General features: G+C 38.1%; 1 long non-coding RNA gene across 1 annotated transcript in view; it reads left to right on the top strand.

Annotated features, from left to right (window-relative positions):
* Nucleotides 1-602: 602 nt before the first annotated feature.
* The window catches only part of LOC120528630, a 46,774-nt gene continuing 26,352 nt past the window's right edge, over nt 603-21,024 (top strand). Inside the window, exons 1-4 of the long non-coding RNA XR_005633571.1 lie at nt 603-699; nt 4,281-4,330; nt 8,419-8,486; nt 13,088-13,264. This is a non-coding gene — a long non-coding RNA (uncharacterized LOC120528630). The remainder of the gene's footprint in view (nt 700-4,280; nt 4,331-8,418; nt 8,487-13,087; nt 13,265-21,024) is intronic.

The following is a 21,024-nucleotide window of genomic DNA, read 5'->3' on the forward strand; positions in this document are numbered from 1 at the left end:
GCCAGCATAGGCCTTTCCACTATGCTATTTAAACTGGTTTGTTAATGAATTTTTACGTTGTCTGTGTGGTAATAAATGGTCAGTGCAAGTGCTTGGGTGACTAGTATTACTGTTTGTAATCACTGGTGTTGATTGGACAAATTCACCAAAGTCTTTCTCACAGTAAATATGCCATGTTCGCCGATGACCTTGTTTACAGAGTAATTTCCTGAAAATTCATTGTGTGGCTAGTGTAGACTCACTTTCATTTCTTAATACCCCATTGTGATATAACAGAGCTTTAGCAGCCAATGTTGATATTGAATGGGACAGCCCCTTTAGTATCTTAATAATTGAGTAAATATAGAGCAAACATAGTGTAAAAATAGTACATTAATTTGAGAATCCTGAGAGTACACTAAAAATGACTGGAAAATTTGCAAAACATATAAACACAAAACATGCAATCACAGGGCAACTGGAAATGTGTTGGTGTATTTGCGTCTTAAAGGTTGTGTGTTTTGTATAGACATATATGTGAGCTGTAATGAATATGTATACCTACCCCTTTAATAGTATTACCCAGAGTGCTGTTCAGTTGATCAACCAGGAAGGAGTGAAGAGTCTACATGCTTTAGTGTTGTGCCTATTTGGTAGCAGCAGCAGTGAGTGAGCAAGTCTATAAGGGAAAACCAAACAAACTGAATGAGTTTGAGAGAGGTGAGTACCTACTAACAAATCTGTTGAGGGTATAACTTAGTGAATTCATTCTTCCTTCCCTCATTAACTTTTTCTCTTCTGAAATTAAATTCTATCAATTTTATCTCTAGGGGTGCCTGGTGGTGCAATAGTTGGCACTGCAACCACACAACTCAGGTCACATTTTTGGAGACAATTTTTGGTGCAGAATAATTTGCAAACACTTCTGTAGACTTCAGAAACTCTTAAAAGACTATTGTACCTTCATAATCCACTCAAGATCAATCTCTTTTTGCCCACTGACTTCAATGCATTTGACTAAATTCTTCAAAGGTTCTAAACATTTCCCCAATTTCACCGAACTTAAAAAAAAAAAAATTCAGCCAGGTTCACTCATCACTAGTGAGCACAAACAACACATTACTGATGCCAAACAAACAGAATAAGTACAAACATATTGTACTAAAAATGCAACATGAGATTTGGCTGCAAAAACAGCTTAATAAAGAAACACCATTCTGAGTGAATCTTCCATTCTGAGGAGATTTTCAGAAGCCAATCATTTTCTTGAGACTCCTTTTGAGGAACAATGGGCACAATGATATCACACTTTTCATACCCACTCTATCTGGATGGCATGTCCGGTCATGGTCATTGGAGCCTGGAAGATAATGGGGAGATCACCAGACAGACAGAAAAATATGAAAAATAAATAAATGATAACATTTTGTAAAAACTGAACTCAATTGTTTTTAAAACTGACTAAATTTTTTGCCAGAAGTAAGGCATCTGTAAGTTTGATTTCTTAATTTAGCACAGATGAAGAAGGTCCCACTTGGAGTGTAGAGCTTACACTAAATTGGGGTGGAGGTTTCTCCCCCTTAAAGTTTCAAGCACAAACATATGCAGGTATGTAGTGTTTTATGTATGGTACTGTATATTGTATCGGGTTTGACTTTGTGTTTGGGTTTGTGCTTAATTGTCCTGTGATGGGCAGGCACCTTGTCCGGCTTTGTGCCGTTTGCTTTCTGCAACAGGCTGCAACTGCCCCATGACCCTGCCCTGTAAAAGCTTAGGTTTGGACAAGGTATGGATGGATAAATGGAGGGATGGATGTAATGGTAATACCAAGTCCCACTCACATAGTAACTGTGATCTCTTAACCTATGAACAGAGCAGACAGTAACTTCAGTTGCCAGAAGTGAACAGGATTCATGTAGAAAATAAACCTATTGGGATTCCATGATTGGTTATGTTAGGGGAAATGCTCCGTAAATAAAGAATAGTCATGAGCCACTGTAAAAATGAATCCAAAGATGAACATTCTTGCGTTACTTTAAAAAATGGCGCCAATTTGTGGTCTTGTTTAGCACAGCATGGCAGACTCACTTGTCTCAACAGAGGAGCCTCTTTTACAAGTTGGGATCATTTACATTGAACAGCTCTAAATTATTTTCATTACACTAATCAAAGAACAGATAAATGGTAAGGTCTTCAAACAGACCTGTCTCTTGAGTATTATCCCTAAGTTACAAATAGTTAAACTTCATATTTGTAAACTAGCTCTATTTTGTAGCTTTGCCTGGGATGTTTGATAAGAGAGTGGGTGTTAGTTGTAGTGTTGTTAATCAGATGTATCAGAAGTGCTGTGTAAGTAAGAACTTTTCTTTATACAATGTTTGTAGATTTTGTTTTTTATTTTTACCATTAGGCAAGTATTATTGTTTCTGCGTCTACTTTTCTCTTCCTCTCTTTTTTGCATCTACTGAAAAAATGTCTACATTCACAACTGCAGCACCTGGCATCATCACTGGAGGTTTACAGTGAATACTAACCTTTGAGCTTTGTGTCTTCCTTGAGCTTCTCTGAACTTTGTCTTTGATGGCAGTTGTGTTATGAGGATGCCTCGATGATGGGCCATTAGTGAGAACAGATGCCACTTGCTGTTGTTTTGGCAGTTATTGTACTGGAGAATTGTGTGGTGGTTTTAGTGGTAAAGAGGGTGTGGACACATTCGAGACAACAGCAGGCAGACACCTATTCAAATACGCAGAATTCTTTTATTTCTTTATTCTTGGTGAGTAGAGGGTCTTTGCCTTACAGAGACTAAGTGCAAAAAGCCCCCTCATTTGAGTTGCATTTTATAACAGAGATCTTCAAAAGAAGTGGTTACAAAAAATAAGCTCAGTTTCATCCAAAGGTCACAGAACATTCTTACACAATTTGTTGATTATAACGGAAAGTAGAAATTCTAGTCTTTTCTTATATTTTTAATTAAGCTTATCATAAAACTTGTCATACATTTGCCATCTTAATTGGACGATAACCTAGACACTGCTGAGGCCAGCCAAAAACTGCATTCCACTCTGGCAGCCCTACTCTATGTAAGCACACTTATTTATCTGTTATAATAATACCTAGCCATACAGAGAACATGCAGATTTTCATACAAAAGCTAGCAATACTGTAGATTTTAACTTCCATTCCACAAGGGACAGTTGCACACCTCAATAATGAAATGCGTTCAAGCTCATTATTATTTTTATAATATTACATTAAGCTTTGTTTTGTCACTAAATATAATCTATTTTTATCACATTCCAAAATAGGGAAGTGTGGTCTGGTAATGGCAAAGATGACTTTCATACAGAAGGCTCTGGTTACAGAAAATGCATAGCAAATCACATTGATGTTGCGTGCCCCGTATGATTGTGCATGGTCTGCCCATTTCTTGAAAATCCTTGAGGAACCTTAGACTGTCCTTAAGAAATATTTTTGCAGTAATGGAAATTCCCACAAGAAGTGGCGTGGAGTAATGACAGGTATATGTAAGGTAATTTTCTATTTATAAAAAATTTGTCAGCCATGGATGGAAATTGAACTTACACTTTCTGGTTGAGAGACGTGTATCTTACCCACTACACTGCCATGCCTGGCCAGGGTTACTGACTCAGTTGATACTGTCTTATTTGAAGAAAGAACAAGAAGAGATTGAGGTGGACGCTAATTGTTGAACTTTACCTCATATTTGTGTTAAGTTCTTATTCAACTCTCTTTCAGTCTATTTGAGGGCAGACGGAGGCTTTTCTGTGTTTGACAAAAAATAGAGATGTGTGAAATATCCCAACCTAAACCCACATTGAGATATTGTGTAGTGGGTAGAATACCAGCCCTTAAAGTTGTGTTAATGGGGTCGATTCCCAGCCATGATGTTAAAATTTGTTTTTGTTTAAGAAGTTTTCATGATTGTCTATATTATAAGTGAGTAAGGCCATGTTCTATCATGAATTGCATATTGTCATTTGTGGAGCAGGTATGACATTTCATCATATTGTAATCTTTTGGAGACTAGGTAACTAAAGACAAATTTGTATCACTTGGATTTTCAATAGAATCTCTGTGATCCTGGACTATTATCAAAATGTGACATGAAAACTGTGACATGTACTGTGTACTTTGATGTATGTTGTGCTTCTCTTTAAATAATATTAAATATACTCAATAGATATGGAGAAATAGTGAAAAATCATGGTGTCTAGGTCAGGTGGTGTAGAGGAAAGTGGTCATTGATTCTCAGTGATTCATGCAATCTTATCCCACAGGTTCAAGTTCAGGAGGAGTCACTCTTTGAGGCCTGGAAAAGCAGAGGAGGGTAAGCAGAGACAAGAGACTCACTCCACAGTTGTGTTGGACAATGAAAGTTTTTTTAATAGGTTGTACCATCAGAGTATGCATATGTGTATGTACAGTATATATATATATATATATATATATATATATATAGATAGTGAACTGGGACCCGGACACAGGCAGACGGACAACATAGTTCACCCAACACACGTTTATTTTTTAAATATTTACAATGCACGAACCCCAGTGCCTCTTGCACCTATTCTCCAAAGTCCAGGCCTCTCCATCACTGTGCCTTTCTCTTGGCCGCCTCCCATCCTCTCTCCAGCTCTGTCCTCTTCCACCCGACATCCACTAATGACTGGAGGGAGGCGGCCCCTTAAATGGGAACCCGGATGGGCTCCAGCTGCTTCCCGGCACTCTCCTTTGGACACACCCCTGTGTGGCGGAAGTGCCGGCTGTGCACCCGGAAGCCGTCTGGGTGTCTCCTGTTCTCTTCCCCCCAGCACTTCCTGGTGTGGCGGAAGTGCTGGGCTCCAGGGTTCCTCAGGCACCTGGGCGCCGCCTGGCGGTGGCCACGGGTCCCTACAGGGCTGGGCTTCCAAGCACTGTACCCAAGGCCCCCAACATAACCAGGATGATCGCCCCTTGCGGTCTGGAGGAGGCACAAGCCCTCCTCTGGTCCTCCATATATATATATATATATATGGCGGCACGGTGGCGCAGTGATTGCGCTGCTGCCTCGCAGTTAGGAGACCCGGGTTTGCTTGCGTGGGTTTCCTCCGGGCACTCTGGTTTCCTACCAAAGACATGCAGGTTAGGTGGATTGGTGATTCTAAATTGGCCCTAGTGTGTGCTGGGTGTGTTTGTGTGTGTCCTGCGGTGGGTTGGCACCCTGCCCAGGATTGGTTCCTGTGTTGGCTGGGATTGGCTCCAGCAGACCCCCGTGACCCTGTGTTCAGATTCAGTGGATTGGAAAATGGATGGATATATATATATATATATATATATATATATATATGTATATATATGTATATATGTATATATGTATATATGTATATATATGGGACAAAGCCACATAATGGATGAAGTAAACATGCTTGTTAATGTACATTTTCATGGGACTAATGAAAACAGGCACTAAATGCTGCATAACTTTTAACTTAATATATGTTTCCTTTCTATGTAAACTGTACATATATTTTTTCTTTATTTGCTGGATGTTTCTGCATGTCTGTAGCTGTTTCCTGAACTGTTTGTTTGGATGTTGCCATTGTTTTTATTTGATATTAATCAAATAAGTAAGAGACATTAGAGTGAAGTAAAAAAAAATTGACCATAAAGTGTCAGAAGACAGGATTGAACCCATAACTTCCAAGTTTATACTGTACATGGCCAACTATTTACAGTAACGTGACCACTAGGCTACAACATCTGCTGCTACAAGCCCACTTTCACAACAGATTGTACCTTTGGGGTGTACATATACAGTATAAGAAAAAGGCACATAATGGATGAATTAGACTTTATATTTAGTTGACTGCTACACAATGGAGCACCACTGAACTGTTGATCCTAAATTGTTCTTTGATGTGTGTGTCCTCATTGGGAATGGCTGGTGCCTTGTTCAGTGATTGTTCCTTGTTCCCATTACTTGTGTGGATACACTCCATCTTCTCTGAATCCCTGTTCCTGGATAAGTAGTTGTAGAAGAAGGATTTCTAATTCATGACAATTAAATTAAGCTGCAAACCCAGTCAAGTTCTACTGTAGTACATCAATGATCCCATCAGCTTCATACTTAACATCTCAAGCACATATTGACTCCTTATTGTATGATATAAGGGGAAAAAGCACACAATGGATGAATTAAACACGCTTGTCAGATAGGGTTCAACCAATGAGTTTCCACATTGTTACTCCATGTGAGTAGTCAGCTTAATATAAAGGAAACTGAAGAGGCCTCGGTGACTACCTGCTACCCAAGGTAGCACCATGGAGGCAAGTGAGGTGGGGTTCATAGACAGAGCAAGAGGAAGGGCTTTTTGAAGGAGATAAACAGTGTGAAATGAGATACAGGCAACACTAGTTGACCATGTTATCAACCATGACCCGAACATGAGAGAAGCAGGTCAATGTGTGTGGCCCCATGTGTCACATTTCACAGTGGCTGGTAGAATGTAATGATTTGAAAATGAAAACGGGTATAGTAACGGTAGAGTAAAACTTAATGTAAATGTAGATCACAATATGGCACATTTCACATGAGATACAATAAGATCAGTAAATGTGTGTATTTTCAGAATTGCAAAAAGACCCTGAAAGAGGGAGAAGCAGCCTGTCTTTGCTCCTGGCCAACAGATTGCAATAGTAAGTATGGTACTGGCCAACAAGGCCACTGCACGCTGAAATGGCAAAATGGAGTGCAGTGTTTATTATTTATCCTATCAGTGTGTAGTTGATGTTTAGGACAAGCTATTCATGTGATGGTCTGCGTGTACAGTTCTGATGCAAAAAATAACCTTTTTTTAGAAGAGAATGGTTTTGAATGCAGTGTGTACTTTGTTGTCAGGTGTGTGACATGTATTGGTTTATGTGAGTGTTTGTGGGTATTGTGTATAGAGTTTGTATAAGATGAGCTGTAGTTTCAGAAAATATATGTAAAAAGTGAGAAAGAAGTGTAAACGAATGTGAATGGAGCTACACTGCAGAATAATGTATAGAGCCACTGTACTGTATGTATTATCACACACATGCATTTCATCCTGCAAGTCTGAGCTTTTTAAATACTGAGAAAACGTAATGACATGAATTTAATAGACCCTGTTTGGTGACTACTGTCTTCCATCTTCTATCGGCTCAAGAGGTTTGTAGTTTATAGAACTCTTAATGAGAGATGTTATAGAGAATGGATTTTTTAGCCTCTCACTTTGAATAACAAGAATTTAGATATAAATGTTGAATATTTAAGTCTTTAGTGAAATAATTAGAATCACTTTGTTGCTGACTCAAGTAAAACATCTGCAGCAAAGTGTGCATCTTTGAAAACCTGACAAGCAGCATTGTACAATATTGACAACTATATAAACTTTTTGTTTATCTTCTTTATCTGTATTGTATTCACCTATTGTACTTGAAAAGCAAGTATAAGGTGGCAGTAGGTAAACAATCTGTTTTGCACCCATCTTCTTTTTGAAGTGTGAGACATGTTATTGAGAATGTGTTTTTTTAGCCTCTCACTTTGAATAGCAAGAGTTTAGATATAAATATTGAATATTTAATTATGCATCATTGAAAACATGACGAGCAGCAGCGTACAGTATTGACAAATATATAATTTTATTCTTAGAGGAAATATTTAAGGTCATAAATGGGAATTGAACTCAGGCTACTTGGTTGATGGACATGTATGCTATCCACTATGCTACCACCAAACCTGGTCAGGGGGTCTTTCTCAGTTGATACTGTACATCATACTGTATGATTTGAACAAGATCAAGGGATTGAGATGGAAGATAAATGTAGAAGTAAACCTTATATGTGGAATAACTTTACAATCTATGGTATAATTTTATTTTGCCCAGTATGTAACTCTGAAGAAATAGAAAGGTGTTATATTTTTTCCAAAAATATAACAAGAAGTGGTGATGTAGTGGTTAGCATATCTGCCTTTAAAAGAGAATTTATGGGTTCAGTTCCTGGGCGTGATGTATGTATATTCTATTTTGTTTTTGAAGTATCCATCAATTTCTATAGTAATTTTGTATTGTTCTTTGTTATCAGGCATTGCCTATTATTCTAGCGTGAGCATCTAAAAGGTGTTTGTTTGTAAAAAATAGGAATGCCAGAGATAAAATAAAATATTGAGGTATATATTAACATTTGGAATGTAATCAGCTTGGGTGTGACCCTGGGTTATAAAAAAATGTAAATGTGTGAAATTGAATGTGTCCATTGATGTACATTGTACTTGTACTGAAATTTACAGTAGAATACAGTGAGTGATCTGTAGAAACACTGAAAAATTAGTTGGGCTTGTAACATCAACTCAGATGGTGTAGAGGTAAGTGGAAGTTGACTGTAAGTTAATCATGTGATATCACCCCACAGGTTCAAATCCAGGAGGAGGCAGTTCTGCAGCATCAAGGTGGAGGAGGAGAAGTAAAACAACAAGAGGGGTAAGAGTGGCCCTTTCTGGGATTCTGTTTTTAAAAACATTCCCTTGGCTTCCAGAAATTTCAATTTCCAACGTCCCCAATTTAAAGTTGTATATTATCTTTATTTCACTCTTTTCAAATGTTATGTAATCAACCTGTCATCTGAATCTGTCCCCTGTTTTCTCTTAATTTGTAGTTACCTTTAAATACATGTTATGTCCCCTAGTTTTTGCCTTAAGGTCTATTGTGTCAACCATTTAGTGATATATCTCCTCTCTCTGTCCCCTCACATTTTTCTACTCCTGGATTTCTCTTCTCTTTTTATTTCTTCCCTCCTTGTTTCATTCCCTCTTTCATATTAGGTCATTATTTCAAAAAGTGTGAGGAGGGGCAGTAAAGTTCAATGGGGGCATAGAAAGTTAAGATGACAGGTTTATAAAAAATGAAGAGTGTAATAAAAAAAGAAGAGCAAAATAAATGTGTGACTAAATATGTTTCATGTGGGAGCAACAAACTGTGCGTTACTAGGCTACTGTTGTAAGCTATTATACTGCCAAAATTAAATGGAAAAGCTACTTCAGTTCAGCGAAAGGGCAGTAAGCAAGTACAATATGGGTACATTTTTGACAGGGATGACAGAAAAGCAGACAATGTAACAATACATGCAGCTGAATCAGGTGGAGGTGGAGAAAAGATTAAAAATATGACAATGTGTATCTTGTACTGAGATTTGCAATTTCTACAGTGGCTGAGAGGGAGAGAACCTAGTATGTCTTGTATATGAAAACACTGGCGGCTAATAGAATGAAGTCCAACAATGAAGGGAGCACACTGAGATGCTGCATCCCAATCATGTGGACAAGCCACTTGTATTTTGTAGAGGAAACCTGAAGCTTAACATACACTGCAGTCTCACATGGTACAAGCTGCGTCAAACCTCAAATGACTTCATGTGAAGTTACTTACCATGTGACACAATGTAAAATACCACACGAGTAATGAAGGAGTTACTACTTTCCATTGCAATCAGTATGGTGTCAACTATGATTGATGAGGCAACAGCCAACTAAAAGCCAATCATCTGCTTTGGGATGGACAAGTGATCTATAAAATGATCAGGGGGAGCAGCTTTTCAGCAAAGTAAAACTTATACACTTCTCTCTGCAGGTGGAGGAGGCACCTCACAGCAGTAAAGAATGTTTGATAGTTGCCTATTCTCATCATGTCAATAAATATCTTTTCTTGAACATTTGCTCTTTTGTAAATGTGTTCAAAATAAAGCAACGGCAAACGTTTTTAGATAATAGACTGCTACCTTACCAAAGCTGAACTTGAATGGCAGGACTGTGCATCTGCTATGATGTAGCAAATACTTTTTCCAGGGAACCAAACTGGTCTAAAGGGGCCTCTCAAAAGGGCCACATGAAATGTTCATTGGACACATGAATTCTACACAGAAAAACCCTGGCATTAATGTAGTTCAAGTCAAGTCAAGTTGGGGAGCATGCACTGGTACAGTGCGATGCCACACCCACTACATGACAAAACAGGCAGTTTGCATTCTTTTTCTTTTGTTATGTTTAATGTGATATGGGCTTCTCTGCTTTTGCTTCACTAAGTTAAAGTACAGATCCAAGCTAAACTCTGAGTGTGGCTTAAGAGGTGAAACATCAACAGTGCATCCTGCTTTGAAAAGCTGAGCAGAGAAAAACACGTGCATTAGCTCCAATACTTATTTTTATAAAAACATCATGCCATGTTTAATGGTTAAAGAACATTTGCAATTAACAATACTAATACAGTTCTTATCAGTGCTATCACAGGCATTTAAAATCACAGGCAAAATACTTATTTGCCAAAGAGGAATAAATTATAAAGGAGGGTCCTAAATTACAACGTTAGAACCATCTAGAGGAGAACAGGCCATTCAGTCCAACAGAGCTTGTCGATCCTATCCATTTAATTCTTCCAAAATAACAAGTCTAGTTTTAAAAGTCCCAATATCTTACTGTCTACCGCATTACTTGGTAGCTTATTCCATATCTCTATTTTTCTCTGTGCGATATTTACCCTTAGCAAGGTTCCAACTGTGTTCCCATGCTCTTGATGAACTTATTTTAAAGTAATGATCTCGATCCAGTGTACTAATCCCTTTCATAATTTTTAACACTTTAATCACGACTCTTCTTAATCTTCCCTCATAATGTATCCCCTGTAGCCCTGGAATCAGCCTAACCAGCCTAACCTAGACTTTTTCCAGCACTGCTATGTCTTTTTTGTAGCCTGGACACCAAAACTGCATACAGTACCCTAGATGAGGCCTCATCAGTGCATTATAAAGCTTCAGCATAACCTCCTTGGACTTGTACACCACACATCATTCTATATACAGTAACCTACCATTCTGTTTGCCTTCTAAATGGCTTCTGAACACTGTCTAGCAATTGATAGGGTCCAGTCCACTACAACTCCTAAATCCTTCTAATAAGGTCTACTCTCAATTTTCAGACCTACCAGTGTGTATCCAAATGCAACATGTTTACTACCTAATGCCCAACCCTCCTAGTTTGGTACCATCCACAAACTTAACCAGCTTGTTATTTTATACACCTATACAAATCATTTACATATATTAAAAATAGCTGTGGCCCTACACTGACCCCTGCTTTACACCACTCTTAACATCACCCAATTCTGATAGGGTTCCTCACACCAATGAGGATATATATTCAGTATATTTTTAAGACAATTTAACACCCATCTACAGACTACATCCTGAGCTCCCATTTCTTACAGTTTGATGCCTACTGAAATTCAAGCTAAATGATTTTTGTAAATGGAAAACTGTTTTCCACTGTCAAAAGGGAGCTTATTTGAAAACGTTTGGAAAGCAATGTATTGGACACGATTGCTGTAAAGATCATCTTGACCTCCTGCTGAAACTATCCTAGTTTGTAGTCTATCAGTTTCAATGGATCCTCCAGTTTGGCAATCTGCAGGGTGAATGGGTTTGGAGCCAGTTGGAGGATAGGAGACCATCTAATTGTATGATTTTTCTTTCCTCTTTAGGGCTGTGTGCACACTGATCCTTTTCTCTGTTAGGTGGGCATTAGTGTTTTATTGTTGCTTGTTGTGAACTTTTCTCAAAATGAAGTGACTGATACTAGAGGGGATTCTTGTTTGTTTCAATAAAAAAACTGATCCCAATAATATAAACTGAATTATTCTGACACTTGACATTTTAAGCACATCACTTCAGGTTGCCTGTACAGTTTGGTAAATCTGATGATTTACACATATTAGAACTAGAACCAAAATTCCAGCTAAACTGGATGCCATTATTTGCCTCAGATGATAAATCCTTAAGTTAGAGCACTAACATAATAAATGCTTACTTGGAAATTCTTACTTTTTTAAAACTTCATTTTGCATGAGTCAGCACTGACACGAGGAGCTGGCAAATTCAAAAAAATGTTACTTGACAGCTGTGCTACACATCAAACTGTGCTTTATGCATGGATGTATGAAAAAGAGGGGATATTCTGGACCGGAGGTGTGAACTTGAACTTGAATGATTCAGAAAAAAAACCCAACAACGCACATCTAAGTGACATGTTTTTTACGGAGGATGTTGACATTGAAATCTATTTAATATAAAATCTGTTAAGCATAGCAATTGCTATCAGTTTATTTAATTTTTCCCATTCATGGCAAAAGTGGATATATTTTGAGCTTGTTACTTTTAGAAATTTTAAGAATATGCAAAGAGATGTGCAGAAAATCATTAGTTTTTGGCTTTAGAAATTCTTCTGAGATGCATACTGGCAGGTATCAGATTCTACTGCATACATTTTTGAATACGTGTCACCTCTTCTCAGTTTTTGACACATTTAGGCATTGTAATAAAGTTAATCAACCATAAAAAATGCATTATCTTTATGAAATTGAGCAATAAATAGTGAATCATTATAAGAAAAGTCAATACAAGGGAAATGCATTCAAATTAAAGCATCAGAGTAGACCAGGAGTTTAGAGTGTTGTAGAAAAGAAACCAATCCATCCATTCCTATTGTACAGTACATGTTTTTTCTTACTAAAGGGAGCCAAAGCTTCTTCTGGCAGCAATACAAGAGGGGTAGGACTCAAGTTCTGGTTGGATTCCAGTCTATCATATGGGAAACTAATTCAAACAACCATACTCACACACATTGGGCTTATTTTGGTATCATCATCAGCATGTTTTTAGGACTGTTGAAGGAAACTGTAGCTTCCAGGAAAAAGCTCACAGAAACCCAGGGAACCTATGGAAACTCCACATAGTAGAACTGGGAATCAAACCAGTTCAAGTACTGTGGGGGCATGGACACTACCTGTGATACCTCTGTACTAATCTTGATATCTTTGGAACAGTTTACCCAGGATTCAGATTTTTTTAAATGAATGAAGAATGAATAGATTAGGATACCTAGTAAGATCCTCTTCATACTCCTTAAATGAATGTCATATGCCTTCCCAGTTGCATGGGAAATTTGTGAGCCTTAAGAGGACCATTTTTTGGGAGACCCCAGGGAATGGTCTTTAGGTAACTCCAGGAATTAGCTGTTTATCTTCTTACTTAACAGATGAGATGACCTCAGCCTACAAGACTCCCACCATAGACCTTCCTTCAAAGTCACCTACCTGGTCATTCCTGCCTTTAGTCCACTAGTCTCCACACATTCATGCCTTTTGGATCTGTGAGTTATGAGAGCATACTCGTTTTACCAATGTACAAGGACTGGAAAACCACTGACCTAAAGGTGTGTGCTACATAAATAATTTTCTTTTTTTCACACATGCAACAGTAGTTAAGGCTTGTATAAACTCAAGATGCAGAGAACTGTGTTTGCACCTGCTGACTAACAGATTCAGCACTTTGTGTCCAGTCACTGTTTGCAGAGTTTGCACATTCGGTTAACTGTTGGCCTTATCTAAGAATGTATTGGGCAGCAGTTTTTGGTACTGAAGTAACTAAAAATAAATTATGTTAGGTTATGACTGAAGAAGACATTTGTGCAGATCCTTAAAAGGTATTTTTTTATCTGTGTGTATTGTGGATCATACAATACCAACATACTTTTGTTTTGAAATCCCTGCCCAGGAACTGGATGTATAGAGGTTATGATCTCTCATTGTGTAGGTGGCATTTTCTACAGCCCACGGCCTAAAAATGTGCTGGCTGTGTAAATTGGTGCCCTGCCAAGACTGAGTGTGCCCTGACATCCTATTCAGGACTGGTAACTGCTTTGCCCCTGGCTATTCTGTAATGCAATGGGTAGTTTGGGTAGTGGATGAATCAGTGTATGCACTGTATGTTCCCTTGTTGCTGTGTGTGCTTTCACATGATCCTTAAAGAATATTACTGTATAGCTATAAAAATATGAAAATTCTAAATCAGGAAAAACCAGTTGAATCATTCAGCACAATGTACCACTTGTGTCCCTATTATCATCCTCAATCTGTGTACATACTCATCACAACATCATCACCTCTAAGCATTTCAGCTTCTTATTTGCACTTTTTCCCCCCAATATGGTTAAGAGCTCTTTGCAAACTTCTCCTTATGCAACTCATATTCATTTGAATGTCAAGGCAATTGTCTGTTCAAAAACAGCATTTACGTTTACATTTGTGTCTTATATGCCGTGGATTGCATCTTGTGAAAAGTTGTAAAAACTTAAGGTCAAGTCTGGGTTCCTCCCTTGGCTTATGTCTAAATTGCTTCTTTTTGTCTTCTTTGTTCAATATTGTTCTTTGTTTTTCATTATTTTTATATCTTTCTGTTCATTTATTATCAGTTAATTGTATTTTATTTTGTTATTATGTAGTATCTATGTGTGATTCTCTTGTATTCCTTGTATTTTGTGGGTGGCTCCCCCAAGAGGGAGGGGCCACCCATCCATCATAGTTAAGGGACCGCCCCCAGCCCTATAAAGGCAGACTCTATATTAAAGTCCAATGCAGTTTATTTTGAACACACTCTGGTGAAGTTTGATGGCTTTTGTTAGTGTTGTGATTTTATTTTTATTTTTTTGCTTTTGTTCTCGACCTTGTGATATTGTTTCTTGGATTATTTGTGTGACTTTCAGTTTGGAAGTTTTGCTTTTTAGGCAAGTTCTTTTTTGATAATTTTTTTGCTTCTTTTAAACATTTTGTTGATTTTTTCCTTTTTCATATAACAGACCCTCTTTTATTAAGATATCTTGTACTCTTGCTCTTCACAAACTGAAAGTGATCCCCTGCCTAGTGGGGAATTTTGAGTGTATTTTGGGATATTATAGAGAATATTTTTTAACTTTGATAGTGAAGTGCATTTTGGCCCAGTGTAGGCTGAAGGCAGCCACTTAAGTGGCCTGCTTTCTGGCTGTTTCTGAAGGCCTTACCCCATTTTTATGAGATAAATCATAACAACATCAATACAGAGACCCTCTTAATGTGACTGGTACAGACAGATAATAAGTTTTGTGTAGTTTTATAGTGTAGGTATAAGGAGAATTCACTAACATGGAGGTAATACATTTATTACAGTAGGACACTGTTTACCTCCTCACTGAATATTGTTTGATTAGTATGGAAGCAAATATTGTATTCCTTTCTAAATGACTGAAAGTGAGTGTGAGTGCTGAGTGGAGGACTGGCTTCCAATCTAAAGCAGGTTCCTCTTTTGCTCCTGCTTCTGCTGAGATATGTCAAAGTTCAACTTTATCATCTTGTATATATAGTATACAGTGATCCATCGCTATATCGCGCTTCGACTTTCGCGGCTTCACTCTATCGCGGATTTTAAATGTAAGCATGTCAAAATATATATCACAGATTTTTCGCTGGTTCACAGATTTCTGCGGACAATGGGTCTTTTAATTTATGGTACACGCTTCCTCAGTTTGTTTGCCCAGTTGATTTCATACAAGGGACGCTATTGGCAGATGGCTGAGAAGCTACCCAATCAGAGCACGTATTACATATTAAATAAAACTCCTCAATGATATACGTTCGCACATTTCAAAGCTCTAACAGCCCGTATTGATTTTTGTTTGCTTTTCTCTGAGCCTGATGGAGGGGGTGTGAGCAGAGGGGCTGTTTGCACAGAGGCTATTTGCTTAGAAGATACGGACGCTCCTCTAAAAAAATGCTGAAAAGACTACCTTCACATTGATCCCTTCACTGCGGCGGCTTTACCGCGGTGCTTCGTTTACTTAAAAGCACAACGGCCGTATTGTTTTTGTTTACTTTTCTCTCTCTCTGATATTCTCTGCTCCTGACGGCGCTCCTTTGAAGAGAAGATATGTTTGCATTCTTTTAATTGTGAGAAAGAACTGTCACCTCTGTCTTGTCATGGAGCACAGTTTAAACTTTTGACTAAAGGGTGTTATTTCATGTCTAGAGGGCTCTAATAATGTTAAAATCGTATTTAGAAAGTCGTAAACAGGTTTTCTATGCTCTAACTGCGAAAATATTTATAAATAAAGAATCCTACTTCGTGGAAATTCATTTATCTGTCTGGAGCAGATTAACCACGATAAATAAGGGTTTATTGTATAACTGTGTAGATAATATTTATAAACAGTGTGGGAGAGTTTCTAAAGGGCTTAAAATATATAAAAATAACCATATAAACATATGTTTCTAAAGGCTTAAAATATATAAAAATAACCATATAAACATATGATTTCTACTTCCGTCACCTGAGTTTCTTCCCCGACTTGCTACATCATGGATTTTCACCTATCGGGGTCTGGAACGTAACCCTTGGGAACCTTTGAGCCATAACCAGCGCCCCATCTTGCCCCAGAATTCAAAGGCCTGGGCCCTTGCCGGCTGATCGATCGAGGAGGGATTACTGTAATGGAATTTTTACTTGCATTTCTTCTGGGAATAGTGACAATAATGCAACACAAAGAAACCTGTAGTATTGTAAGGGCCAGCCTATTTCTAGCAGCAGCTTCGGGTGTGGCTGAAGAACTGCTTTCCAGGGCTCAGAAGCAGCTGCAGCACCCCCTGGCGGTGCACCCATGGATCCCAACAGGGCAGTACCAAACTCCAGCTTCCATGAATCCCTGTGGGAGTCCTAGGCACAGCTGCAACCCAGAGGGGCTGCCATCTACCGTTCCAGGGAAGGTACAGTCCTAACCAGGCTTGCTTCCCTGGTCATCTCAGAGAAGGACCCCAGCCACCCATGACAATATATACTCTATATATATAAAATCCTAAGCGTAAAAGGAGTTGTGTCGAGTTTGTGCAATGATTTTACATGTTTTTATGTTGTGTTTTTTGTGATGCTTTAAATTGGGCTTATTTTAAAACCTACATATATATGTTTAGGGTCGTTCTTTTCAGAATGTATAAAACTTTAATGTGGTGTTGTTAGATTTTCAGATTCTTATTCCATTTTTAAATTCTAAACTAAAATATCAAGAAATCACATCACGCGAGACGAGAATTTACGGCAACAGATTTAACCGTGCCCAGGGCCGGAAATAAAAGACAGAAAGTAGATGACAAACACAGCTGCAGTACAGGCTTTTAAATGTTCGAAGTGCTGTACAAAAATAAAAAAAAACGAGAAATCACATGCTTGACTTCATGCTTGGTTTGTGCTCTGACATGAACTGTCAACTGTGGGACCTTATATAGACAGGTGTGTGCCTTTCCAAATCATGTCCAATCAACTGAATTTACCACAGGTGGACTCCAATTAAGCTGCAGAAACATCTTAAGGACGATCAGGGAAACAGGATGCACCTGAGCTCAACTTTGAGCTTTATGGCAAAGGCTGTGAGTACTTATGTACATGTGATTTCTCAGTTTTTTTTATTTTTAATAAATTTGCAAAAACCTCAAGTAAACTTTTTTCACGTTGTCATTATGGGGTGTTGTGTGTAGAATTCTGAGGGAAAAAATGAATTTAATCCATTTTGGAATAAGGCTGTAACATAACAAAATGTGGAAAATGTGCACTGTATATATATATATATATATATATATATATATATATATATATATATATATATATATATATATAAAAAGGAAAAGAAAGAATAAGTCTTGCCTTGATTTGGAAAAGCCTCTATGAAGTTAATTAGTTAATTTAAAATTAGTTAATTTGAATCTGGGAATGTGGCTTGTGACTGAGTGATTCTTCCTACAGGCCACAATATACATACATACTGTATTTATACAATTTAATTTGCTATTATTTTTTATACTGTATACTGTACATACACACACACACAATGTTTTTATGTATATTTGTTACTGTGATTGGCTGTTCAGTAACCTTATGAGCTCTGGAAAGATACTTTCCCTGAATCTACTGTTGTGAATGCCAAAAGCCTTGTGCTGTTTGCCATAAGGATGGTGTGAGACAAGTGGCTCCATGGGATGGCCGAGGTCCTTAAGTGCCCTATTTGCCTTTATGCAGCAATGAGTGTTGTAAATGTCCTGAAGAGTTTGCAGCTAGGTGCTGGTAATGTTCTGTACCACATTCACCATCTTCTGCAGTGCTTTATAATTTTGTGCCAAGCAGGCACTATACCAGGATGTGATGCAGCCATTTAGGGTGAACTTTACTTTGCACCTGTAGAAGTTTATCAGAACAGATGGAGAAATGCAAGCTGTCCTCAGATGTTAGAGGAAGCCAAAGCACTGTTAAGTGTCTTTAACAAGAACTAAAAGGTGTATTCCCCACCTCAGTTGAGTGATGGTTTCCAGAAAGTTTAAATCAGCTCATCCTCTTAACAGCATTCCTTTTGATACAGGCAGCTGTATGGTCTGCCTTTTGCTTCCTGAGGTCTATGATCAGCTCCTTGGTTTTGCTGACATTAATAGTGGCATTATTGTCCTTGCTCCACTATGTCAGCAGGTAAACTTCTTCTTTATAAGCTGCCCTATCATTGTTGGTAATCAGGCCTACAATGGTGGTATCATCAGCATATTTAATGGTGGAGTTGGTGCTGTGGCTGGCTACACAGTCACAGGTGAACAATGAATACCGGATTGTCTGTGCTGTGGGTCAGTGTAGAGGATGTGATAGCAAACCACATATGCTGAGGTCAGTTGATTAGGAAGTCCACAATTCAGGTGCAGAGGATGGTGGTAAACGGTAAATTGAAGAGTTTGGTGGTTGTCTTTGAAGGTACAACAGTGTTAAAAGCTGAGCTGTAGTCCGTACACAGGAGAATTGTCTTGCTTTTTAAATTGGAAGAAGTGAGTTTACATAATGGATGAATTAATAGAGATTCGTAAGCTTTACTATATTCCAATAAGGTGTCTTAAAGGCACAAAATACTAAAATAAATTTAAGGGACACTCTAAATTGATGATGTGAAAGCTCAGCAGGACAGCTAAACAGGCTGAATACTGCATGATGGAAAGGCCAAGTGTAATTTTAAAAACTGTGATTAATAATCCTCCCACATTATGCACATATCTAGCTTGTGTTGCACATTAGCAACAATGAACTTTCTTCCGCCTACAATGTCTAGGTGGCAGGGGAATGCTAATGGTGTGTTCCTGTTCCAGAAGCACTACACCCTGCTGACATAATTATCTTGTGAATGATCACTCAACTTCAACAGATGCAATATGCCACCAGGACCACAGACAAAAAAAAACTGGGCTAACAAACTGGTGACTAGTAGACTGAGAAATTTTCTTCCAGTCGAAATTGAAGGTTTGCTTTTCTGAGTTTGAATTTTTGATTATATAATTTGATTTCAATAATCTTGCTGAAAAAGTTGCTGAAACTGCTTAGCCTTAAAACCTTTAAAGATAAATGTAATTTTTTAAAAACTAAAATGAAAGTGAGACAATGGGTTAAATTGCTTTTTAAACATTAAAATCCGCAGCAAATTAATCTTCTTAGCACTCTACGCATATATCAACAAATACTAAATTCTGATGTGTTTTCCCAAAGTCTTATTGAAAATGATGTAGAATCAGTGATTCATCAAAATTAGGATAACACAAATAACAGGGTGGTAGACTGTAGCCCTGTAATTTAATACAGCACTCTTGAAAAGAAATATTATTTAAAAACCATTAGAGCTTACTCTATTTGTCTTTAAAAATGGTATCTTTTTGTACAAATGTATTGTAAGACACTGAAAAGAGTTGGGGTACCAGCCAGACTCCCTGTTTTTTTCATTTTTCTGGGCTAAAGAGTAAGACATGTAAGGAGCTCTGAAGGAGACATTCTTGTCTTTACTCTGAGTTGCCAGACAATTAAATGACAACAACGTCTTGTTCCTTGGTTCATTTACAGTAGAAGGACCACAAGGGGAGGAGGGGAAGGCAGAGTCAAGTTTCTACTTCTGACACATCTTCATAGCTTTGGGAAAAAAGGCAGAATAAAATGTTTCGCATGGTGTACCCTTGAAATCCTTTCCCCTAAGGTACAAATCTTACCTCTGCATCTGACAGTATATTTGTTCTGCAATCATGGCCAAACAACTTTTCATGAACATTGGAGGATAACTCGGAGACAATCCAGTTTAGAAAATAGGCTTTATATTGTCTTGATGTCCTGTCTCTCCAGGTGTGGTGAGGGAGGAACTGGTGTCATGAAATATTACAGTGCTGAACTATTGACAAAGAAATAATGCAGGTCTCTTTGCATGGCTGGGGTAATGATTTGTGTAATTGTTGTGGAATAAAGGACAAAATACTCGTAAAGGTTTGGGGTGTTTAGCCCCGTACTGTATACTGGAACAAAAAAGGTCAAACAATTGCCACAAATGATTAGACAAAAAAGGAATGGGTGGACGGACATTTTAAAGAGCCGGACCAGAAATTAAGAACGTGGAATGCTGGGAAGGTGTGGTGGTGGATGGGTAGCAGACGTCATCAGTGGGTTAGGGTTAGGGAGAAAGGGACTCAGAAGTGTCATTCTCTTGGGTGTCCGGGTAGGATTATGGCGGCAGTGCTTCATCTATTCTACAGAGAAAGAGAGAGGTTAGTACCCAGCCATTGTCCCCTGGCACGACTTGTCACGATGTACTTAAGCCTGCTCCCCATGTGCTCGGGTGTGACATTGTTTTCAAAGCAGGGGATCCAAGTCTGAGTTCTGCCCATCATGCTTCACTTTCCCTATTTTGTCATAGCCCCCACAGGTTGACGTTACGGGTTCTCGGTAGTTATTTATTGCTATTTGGGGCTGTAAGTGTGATCTCTCATACTTGTGGGCTCTTCAGCTGTTCATGTACAGCACATGAGAATGTTGATGACCTTTGTATAGTTCAGTAAACAACATCTCATTTGTTACTTTCTACTTGAATGGGCTAAAAAAGTGACTTCTTAATTTTGTTTGAAAACGGAAAAAAAATGTCATAAACTCTTTCATTTAGCTACAACATTTAAGGGAAGAAATTACATTACAGAGATTAAAATCTAAAACAGCAATTCATAGAATTACAAGAAAAAAGCTGCAGACAGTTTGAAGATTGGTTTGCTTAAAAAAGTTTACCACATTTGAGATTTTTCTGTGAAGCCAAGACACTCTGCAGTCTTTAGTACAGGATAA

Source organism: Polypterus senegalus, chromosome 4 (assembly GCF_016835505.1).
Source record: "Polypterus senegalus isolate Bchr_013 chromosome 4, ASM1683550v1, whole genome shotgun sequence".
In the NCBI taxonomy this organism is placed as follows: Eukaryota; Metazoa; Chordata; class Cladistia; order Polypteriformes; family Polypteridae; genus Polypterus; species Polypterus senegalus.